Source organism: Elephantulus edwardii, unplaced genomic scaffold (genome assembly GCF_000299155.1).
Source record: "Elephantulus edwardii isolate Elephantulus edwardi_28Jun2011 unplaced genomic scaffold, EleEdw1.0 scaffold00085, whole genome shotgun sequence".
NCBI lineage: Eukaryota > Metazoa > Chordata > Mammalia > Macroscelidea > Macroscelididae > Elephantulus > Elephantulus edwardii.
The window spans coordinates 14879694-14890432 of NW_006399835.1; the positions used below are offsets into that span (position 1 = coordinate 14879694).

A 10739-nucleotide genomic window follows, 5' to 3' on the forward strand; every position below is an offset into this window, starting at 1 on the left:
CTTTTTTTTTTATGAATGTGACAACAGAGACTCAGATATAAATAATTTGCCCATGGAAACAAAACTGGCAGGTAGCAGAACCAAGACTTGAATTAATGTTTATATAAGTCCAAAGACCACACTAGATCATCTTGGCAGTTTTCCTCTAGTTGACATCTATCTATTGGGTGGATTATTGGAACGGTTATATTTGTAGTTGTTATGTGTGGTCAAGTCACTTGTGACTCATAGCAACCCTATGTACAGCTCTCAACTCTGCTCTTTCTTGAGCCAACCTTATCTTCTCTGGCACACCTATCCCAATACCCCAGTCACTGAGCCAATCCATCTCATCAAGGGTCTTCCTCTCCTGTGCTGTTCCTCCACCCTCTCAAGAATGATGACCTTTTCTAAGTACTGGTTCTTCCTTGCACCATACCCAAATATGTCAGATGATGCTTCAGAATCCTTGCCTCCAAGGAGCTGCCTGGTTTCATCCTCTCCAGGATGAACCTGCTTTTTCTCCTAGCAGTCCATGGTATATTTAATACTCTTCTCAAGCACGATAGCTCAGAGGCATCAATTTTCCTTCTGTAATCCCTGGTTATTGTCCTGCTTTCTGATGCATAGCAAGTAACTGTGAAGACCATGGCCTGAATCAGGTGCACCTTAGTCTCCAGACTGATATCATTGCTCTTCAGTACTCTGGAGAGGTCCCTAACAGTAGATTTTCCCAACGCAATAATTTACATAGTTGGTTTTTTTGAAGGAAAGAATATTTTATATTACACTGAAGAGACATTCAGTTGGTTCAAGCAAAATTAGTTATCCCCCAAACCCAATACTCATGTTTTCATATTTATTACAAATGATGTCAGTCCAGGATACGTCAGCAGTCAAGCAGTACATCAAGTAGTGTGATGCACACTTGTCTGTTTCCATAGGGAATTTTCATTTGTAACCTTCATTTCAGAGGTGTAGAAACAGTCCAATTACTGTCTGCTCTTCAAAGTTTCAACTAACCATCCCATTGCTTCATCAAAACCTGTGACTTTGGTTGCTGATGTTTTGAATATTTGCTATTTTCAGTCCTTCAAGTCAGGAAACCCCAGGAATTTACCCTCTCAGAAGGATTTATGGCCTGTTCCATGTCCTGCTTATTTGCAAACACCATTAAAATGGCTTTTCTCAGCTCATCTTCCTCCAACATGGCAACTAACTCTGATTTGGAAATGCCAATTCAGTCTCGATCACAACTGTCTACTACATAGAGGAATGCATCTATATTTGAATAATAACATCTCCAGAAAGGCCTGATACTTGTCTGCCTTCCTAAATCCCAAACTTGAAATTTGAGATGTTTGTATGTTACTGTCTCAACACACTGTGACACTGATGTGTCAAATGCGTTAATGGTTGGCTATCCAATGCGGACAAAGAGTGGGGCGGAGCTCTCAGATTAAAACAAGCTTGGAAGGAGGAGTAGCTTCCACTTCCACAATAGCTTGCCTCCGGAAACCCTGTGAACCTGGAGAGAGGATGAAAGGCACCCAAGCATTGAGGACTCTCCTTCGTAGGGTCGCTATGAGTTGCCTGCGACTCTACGGCACTTAACAACAACAACAACGACAACAACAACAACAACAACCGTCTCAACATTAAATTCAATGGTGGGAATACTAGTAACAACTTCTCCAACCTGTAGTCTGTACAAAATTGTGGTTTTCCCTGCTCCATCTAACCCCCAATGAGAATCCTCATTTCCCCGGTTCCAAACAGACTGGAAAAAAAAAAAACTTGAGAAAAAGCCACCCATGATGAGCCTGTCCGCTTTTGCTGATCCTCAGAAACAGGCCTCGGCCTCAGCAGCGACTCCTCTTCAAGCCCACACAGTGCCACAGCTGCACTCATTGGTCTAGGATCCAGGTACCACGACCTTTTCCTTGGAAGCCTGTTCAGCCAGCAACTTCCATGTCGGCCTCCCACTGGGGGCCAATGTATATAGTTTTTTAACTATCATTCTTCTGTCAATTTTTTGTGATGTGGCAACTTGTATTTTGTTATGATGCTGGTATTCCTGCTACTGGTACTGCAAATATCAACAAAGTCAGCTATGGTGCACAGGTTTCATTGAAGTTTCCAGTCTAGGAGAAAGAAGAAAAGCCTGGTGTTCCAATCCTAGAAATGAGTCAGTGAAAATCCTATGGATCAATAGACTATTATATTCTGGTATATTTCTCAAATAATAACCCGGTATTTGGAAAGTCCTTAAAATATACAGTGATGGCAACAATCAACTCAAGAATTCCAAAGATCACGATAATGATACATGAATGAGTTATAGTCCCCATCCCCCATTTTAACCATGAGCTGGAACAAACTTGACAACAGCTATAACTTGTTTCCTATAGCGTGATGATTTATTAATGATTTTGCCAAAGCTCAAAATCAGCACACTTGGCTCTATTTATTTAAGAGATGCTGTTGTTTGTTGTTATGTGCCATTGAGTCACTTGTGACTCATAGCGACCTTATGTACAACAGCCCTAAACTCTGCTCTGTCCTGTGCCATTCGCACTGCCTCCGACACACCCATCTCAATTACCCCAGTCACTGAATCAATCCACCTCATAGAGGGCCTTCCTCTCCTGCGCTGTCCCTCCATCCTACCAAGCATGATGTCCCTCTCCAAGGACCTGTCCCTCCTTATAACCTGCCCAAAGTATGTTAGACGAGCCTCAGAATCCTTGCCTACAAGGAGCCACCCGGTTTAACCCTTTCCAGGATGAATCTGTTTGTTTTCCTAGCAGTCCATGGTACCCTCAATACTCTTTTCCAGCACCACAGCTCAAAGGCATCTATTCTCCTTTTGTCCTCCCTAGTCATTGTCCAACTCTCTGATGCATAACAGGTGATAGCAAAGACCGTGGCCTATATCAGATGCACCTTAGTCTCCAGAGAGACACCATTGCTCTTCAGTACTTTGGAGAGGTCCCTAACAGCAGACTTTCCCATGATTAATAAGGATGACAGAAAAAGCGTTGATTACTTTGAGCTGTGGTGTTGGAGCAGAGCACTGAGCATCCCATGGACATCCAAAAGGACAAATAGATATATTTTTGGAGAGGGTGCAGCCAGAGTGCTCTTTGGAAGCAAGAATGATGAGGCTTCACCTCAAATACTTTGGGAGTGCTGTTTAAAAGGATTATATGATTAAGCATTCTATGTAATAGTCATTATATGTAATAGTTTAGGATAAGAGGTACATTGCAAAGAGGACTACAGGAGGGGGAAGGGAGAGTGGACGGAAAAGTGCAACAATGAATGAATGAAAATCCAATTTTTCTGTAAACTTTGGTAAAAACCCAATTGAAAGAAAACATTTTTAAAAGAAGATTTACAAACCTAGAAGCCCAATGGAAGTTTGCTAAGTGTTGAAACTATTACAAGTGAGTGTGGTTTGGGTGTACAAAATATTAATTTTTCCAATTACCAATATACTCACCAACCTGTTCATTATGCTGGTTTTTATTTTCGATCTTTTTAGCATTCAAATTATACTTTTTGTTTGAATACATAGATGTTTTCATTTGTAACATGATGATATGAATTGGCTGGAACTAGGAAGTTGTACCTAGGCTTGAGCCTAAGGTTGCTCTGTCAAGGGGTGGGGATAGCACACCAGGTTAAATAAGGAGACCTTTATATCCATGAGAACACCCTACTAGAGGATTTATCAAGCCTTCAGGAAGATGGAATTAATATCTAGCAAAGATGGGTCGTGGAAACTTCAAGAAAAGGTTAACTCAATGTTAGGACTCAGGCACAGTGAAAGTAGGAATAGAAAGGCTTACCCTATGATCTCAGTGAGTGTCCTATAGTAGATTTCTAGGGAAGGAAGGCTGCAATATCCATCAGATGACCATGCCCTCAAGAGGGTACGGAGAACACCTCATTTATTAAGGTGATTAGGAATTTGCTGTGAGAGATGCACAAGTGTGGCTGAAAGGCTCAGTGATAGCTGTTCTCTTTGGGTTAGCGTTGGTGGTCAAAGATGCTCTTATCGATTTGGACCAGAGGCTGGCAATGGGAACTATAGTATCCTCAAATAAAAAAAAATAGGACATGTGGTAGTGTTTAATCAGCAGAGACAAAGTGAGTGCAATTAGTATAATGAAGAGTAAGATCACAGTGACAGGTAGACAACGTGCAGAGCAATCCAGAGAGGGTTAACAGAACTCCGTGCTCCTAGAGACAGGAGAAATGGACAGACACAAGATGCTATATAACTTACACAAAGAAGAGAAAACAAAAATGTGTGATTGAGAGGCGAGGGGCAGACACTGAAATAATACTCTGCTGTTGGACTTTGCTGTTGTTGGTTGTTTAAATCATCTCGGATTCATAAAAACCTTATGTCTAAAAAGGCACACTTTCAGTCCATTTTTGCAACCAATCCATCTCAGGAGGGATTTCTCTTGGTTTTATTTACCCTCTATTTTTACCAGATGTGCTGTCCTTTTCTAATGGTTGGCCATTCCTGATACTGTATCTGAAAGAAGCAAAGTCTCACCATTCTATCTTTTAAGAAGCATTCTGACAGTACTTTCCCCAACACACAGACTTTTTGTTGTTGTTGTTGTTCTAGAAGGCCATACTTATATATTCAATAATTTTTACCAACATTACAGTTATAATGTGTCATTTTTCCCTTCTGTATTTCTTTTGCATTAAATAGCTTTTATATTTATATGAGGTTATGAAAGACACCAATCTTCAATATGGATTGCACCTCAAAATTAAGAAGATTCTTACCATTGAGCCAATTGACAGTAACATGAGAGTTGGAGAAGAGATTGAGAGTGTTAACAATTTCATCTTGCTTGGATCCACAAGCAACACTCTTGGCACCAGCAGTAAGGAAATCAAAAGACGAGTTTCGCTGAGAAAGTCTGCTGTCAGGGACCTCTCCAAAGTACAATGATTAGACTAGAGACTAGGATGCCCCTGATCCAGGCCATAGTATTTTCAAGAAATTGCTATACATCAGAGAGCTGTTCTATGACTAAGGATGGCAGAAAAAGAATTAATGCCTTTGAGTTGTAGTGCTGGAGAAGAGATCTGTCTTGGAGAAGGAGAAACCAGATTGCTCCCTGGAGGCAAGGATTTTGATACTCCATCACTTTGTTAAGAACACTGAACATCCCATGGACTGCCAAAAGAATGAACCAATATGTCTTGGAGAAAGTGCAGCCAGAGTTCTCCTTGGAGGCAAAGAAAAGAAAGCTTTTTCTAACATACTTTGGGCATGTTGTTAGAAGGGACAAACCCTTGGAGAAGCACATCATGCAGGAGAGGAAAACCTTGGATGTGATGAACTGACATAGTGACTGTGGCAATAGGGACAGGTGTGTCAGAGATGGTGAGATTGGCTCAAGATAGGGCAGAGTTCAGAGCTATTGTTCATAGGGTCGCTCTGGCTTGTAGTTGACTCCATGGCACACAACAGCAGCATGAAAGCCACCATGACTTGTGTCAGGTATATACTGTGTTATCTAGGTATACTGTGTCAAAAAGACATCTTTGATTTTTAATTTTGAAGAAGTCTTTTGTAGCAGTTTTCCCCCCAATTAAAATGATTTTATTTCATTTTTCTTCATTTTTAGAGTTGTGCCTCTCTCATCAACATAAGCTAACTGCTTCCTAAGGCTCCTATTTAATCTTTCCAGTTGCTGTTGTCAATATGATCCAGTGTTTGTGTTGATAGGTGCTGTTGAGTTGGCTTCAACTCAAAGTTATCTAATGTTCAAAAGTGCTTGGTCTTGCTCCATCCTTATAAATGTTGCTATAAAGTAAACTGAATTAGAGTAAACTGAATTGAAGCACCTCTGCTAATCTGTCTTTCTTGTTGACTCTCTGCTTTACCAAGCACGATATTCTCCAAAACTTTGACCCTTGCCATCCATGCTTCTAAAGATCATCCTCAATGTACTTCTTCCAAGGCAGATTACTACATTCTTCTGTTAGTTCATGATGCATTTGGTACCCTTCATCAGCACCATACTTTAAATATGTCAATTCTTTTTTGGTCTTCCTTATTTATTGTCCAACATTCACATGTGTATGAAGCAATTGAAAAAAAAATAGCATTGCTTGAGTCAGGTGCACTATAGTGCCCAAAGTATTAATCTAGCTCTTTAATATTTTGTTTTTGTGTTTTTGTTGCTGTTAGGTGTCTTTTTTAATTTATTTATTTATTTATTTATTTATTTTGTGTGTGTATGTGTGTGTGTGCGTGTACCGTCAAATCAGATCTGACTGGTACAGGAGGATATTGTGCCTCCTTCTCCGGCAGAGCATCTGGTGGATTCGAACCGTGTTCCTCTGGGAGTGCAGTGCAGTTTCTTGCCACTAGGCCACCAGAGCTCCCCTGTTAGGTGTCTTTGAATCAAGTATGACACATAGCAATCCTACAGACAACAGATCTTACCCCTGTCCCATCCTGTACCATCTTTACACTTCCTGACACACAAGAGCCCATTGAAGCAGTCACTGTGTCAATTCACCTGGTTGAGGATCTTCCTCCCTTTCACTGACCCGCTGCCTTTGCAGCATCATGTTCTTCTCCTAGAAATAGCCCCTCTTAACAACATGCGTAAAGTCTGTGAGGTGAAACTTTATCATTGCCTCCAGGGAGCACTCTGGCTGTACTTTCTCCAAGATATATTGGTTTGGTTTTTTTGGCTGTCCATGGAATGTTCAGTACTCTTCTCCAACACCACAGCTAAAAGGCATCAATTCTCCTATTGACACCTTTATTCAATGTCCTGCTCTTAGATGCATAGCAAGTGATAGGAAAGACCATGGTCTGAATCAAATGTACCATAGTCTTCAAACTGATATCATTACTCCTCAATATATATTCCCGTTCAATATATCTCCTGATTTCCTGACTCCTGGTACTAAGGGTGTTTGATTGTGGATTCAAGTAAGATGAAGTTGTTGACAGTTTCAATCTTTTCTTCATTTATCATGATGTTACCTTTCAGTCCTGTGGGAAGAATTTTTGTTTTCATGACATTGAGATGCAATCCATGCTGAAGACTGTATCCTTTGATTTTCTGCAACAAGTGCTTCGAGTTCTCCTAATTTTCTAAACAAGGTAGTTCCATCCACATAACACAGGTTATCCTCCAATCTTGATGCCACATTCTTCTTCATAGAGTCCAGCTTCTTCAATAATTTGCTTAGCATAAGTATCAAATAAGTATGGAAAGAGAATACAACCCTGATTCACTCCCTTCTTAATTTTAAATCAGGTAGTGTTCCCTTGCTCTGTTCTTACAACAGCCTCTAACACTGTAACACTTTAAAGAGGTCTTTAACAGCAGATTTGTTTACTGCAATACATTGCTTGATTTCTTAACAAATGTTTCTCCATAGATGTTTATTGTGGATCCAAGTAAAAGAAAAGAATAAATATCTTCAATCTTTCCTCAGCATATCATGATGTTGTTTATCAGTGTAGTGAAGATTTTTATTTTCTTTATCTTGAAGTGTAATTCATATTAAAGGCTGTTATCTTTGGTCTCCAGGACCTCTTTCAGCAAGCCAAATTGTGTCATGTGCACTTCACATGACACAATTTCACAATCTTGAGGCCCCATTCTTCTTCGTTTAATCTGGGATCTTGGATTTTTGTCCATCATATAAACAGAATAAGTATTGTTGTTGTTATGTGCTGTCGAGTCGCTTGCAACTCATAGCAACACTGTTTACAATAACCTTGAAATCTGTGCTCTCCTGTGCTAACCTTCTTGTCTCTGACACACCTACCCTCATTATCCCAGTCACTGAATCAATCAATTTTATCAAGGGTCTTCCTATCTTGCACTGACCCTCCAGCCTTCCAACCATGATGTTCAAGGACCGACCAGTCCCTTCTTGTAACATGTCAAAAGTATATCAGACAAAGCCTCAGAATCCTTCCCCCTAAGGAGCAGCCTGGTTTCATTCTCTCCAGGATAAACCTGTTTGTTCTCTTGGCAGTCCATGGAATATTCAATACTCTTCTCCAGCACCACAGGTCAAAGGAATCAATTCTTGTATAATCCCTAGTCATTCTTCAGCTTTCTGACACATAGCAAGTAATTGTGAAGACTATGGCTTATATCAAGCACACCTTATTCTCCAGATTGACATCGTTGTTTTTTAGTACTCTGGAGAGGTGCCTGGCAACTGACATTTCCAATGCAATTTGTATTTTGATTTCCTGGCTGCTGGTATCAAGAGTGTTGATTGTGGAGCCAAGAAAACAAAAACTGTTAACAATCTCAATCTCTTTGCCATCGATCATAATGCTGCCAATTGGTCTAGTGGTGAGAATCTTTGTTTTCTTTATGTTGAGCTTAAATCCATATTGAAGGCTGCAGTTCTTGACCTGCAGAAAGCACTTCAGGTACTCCTCAGTTTCAACAAGCAGGGTTGTGTTACCTGTATAATGCAGGTTGTTGATGAGTCTTCCTCCAATCCTGATGCCACATTCCTCCTAATAGAACCCAGACTCCCAGATGATCTTTTCTGCATATAGATTGAAAAGGTATGGAGGTAGGACACATCCTTGGCGTACACCCTTCCTGATTTTGAACCATGCAGTGTTTCCTTGCTATGTTCTGAAGACTACCTTCTGGTCCAAGCTTAGGTTTTGCATAAGCACCATCAAATATTCTGGGACTTCCATTCTTCTCAGAGTTAGAATAAGTGTAGTGAAAGGTAAAATCTTGATTCACACCCTTTCTGACTTTAAAGCATGAGGCGTCCCATTATTCTGTTTAACAGATCAATAAGCTACCTCTTGGTCTATGTACAATCTCTGTGTGAGCACAGGTAAGTGTTCTTGAATACCTAGTTTTCTCCGTAATTTCATGATTTACACAGCTGAATTACATTTCATAGACAATGAAATACAGGTTATTATTATTATTATTATTTTTACCTCTTCTGCTTTCAGCCAAGATCTGTTGATGTCAGCAACATTACCCTTAAATTCTTATCTTCTGAATCTGACTTGAATTTATTGCATTGCTCTGTTAATTTACTGCTGTAATTGTTGTGTTGGTTTTTTTTTTTATCTTCAGCAATATTTTACTTGCTTGTGATATAAAAGATGTTGTATTGTTGGTATGTGCTTTGAGCTGCCCGTGGAACTTATAGTGATCCTATGCATGGTAGCTCTGAATCCTGTCCTATCCTGAACCAATTTCCCAATCTCTGACACACCTAACCCCATTACACCAGTTACTGCGTCAATTCATCTCATCCACGGTATTCCTTTCCTAGATTATATCTCTAAAAAGATATACATATATTTACATAATGTGAAAGATGTATAATAACTGCTTGTCTGTTTCGTCTATGAAATCAAATTGGTCTAGTAAACCAAACAATTATATTCTTGTAAAAGGATTAAGGGAGAAATGTGACATTCTCTAATCCCTTCTCAGCTCTTATTGGATGTAAGGAGAATTCCTATAGTGTGTGGTCTGTAATGCTTTTTATCTCAGTAGGGATAAAAAGGAAAGAAAGTGAACCAGAATGAGGACCCTTAGGACTACCAAAAAATAATGACCAAGAGTGGAGGGCATTTTCTGGACCACAGCCTCTACATGACAAAACTCTTTGACACCAGAGAAGGCTTAGGTCTTTTCTTCTACATGGAGTTCTCCAAGGAATGTCGTGTCCACAGATGCTGAAAGAAACAAGTAATTTCTTCCACAACTAACACAAAGAAAAGGCCTTTTATTGAGGTTTTAATCATAACTTTGAATTTTTGTTCTCAATAATGATAGATGGAGAAAAGATAGAAATTGTCAATTATTTTGTCTTACTTGGATCCATAATCATCACCCTTGGTACTCTGGAAGTCAAAAAATGAGTTGCACTGGGAAAATCTGCTCTTAGAGACCTCTCCAATTTCCTGAGGAACAACCATGCCAATTTAAAGAGTAAACCATTATAAAATAAAAAACAAAAACAAAACAAAAACCCCTTAAAACAAAACAAACAAAAGAAAAGAGTAAGGTGCACTTGATTCAAGCTATGGACTTTTCAGTTTCCTGCCATGCATTTGAATGTCAGACAATGAGTGAGGATGATAGAAGAAGAACTGATACTTTTAAGTTGCAGAGCTGTAGAAGAGTAATGAGTATCACATGGATTGTCAAAAGGACAAATAAATATGTCTTGGAGAAGGTGCAACCAGGGTGTTCCTTTGAGGAAGGAAGATGAAACTTCATCTTACATATTTTGATCATGTTGTAAAGAGGGGCCAGTCCTTGGAAAAAGAAATCATGTTTGGAACAATAGTGGTTCAGCAAAGGCAGGAAAGACCCTTAGAAAGACGGATTGAGTCTGTGCCTGTAACAAGGGGCTCGAGTATATCAAAGATAATGAAGATGACACAGGATTCAGATCATTGTTCACAGGGTCACTATGAGTCATAATTGACTTGAGGGCCCCTAAAAACAACAAAACTCTAAGGAGAGGGCTCTAGTGGCCTAGAGGGTGGGATTTTGTGCTATTCATAGCAAATACATTTTTTTAAGAGGCATAAATGCAGGTTATATACCTGGATTTCACCTGATGGTATGCATAGGAATCAGATCAATTACATATGTGGAAAGAACCGCTGGAGAAGCTCAATATCAGCTGTGAAAACTAGGCCAGGAGCTGATTGTGGAACAGACCACCAACTACTCATA

General features: G+C 39.7%; 1 pseudogene; it reads right to left on the reverse strand.

Annotated features, from left to right (window-relative positions):
* Positions 1–971: 971 nt before the first annotated feature.
* LOC102859312 lies at positions 972–1795 on the reverse strand (annotated as a pseudogene).
* Positions 1796–10739: the final 8944 nt, after the last annotated feature.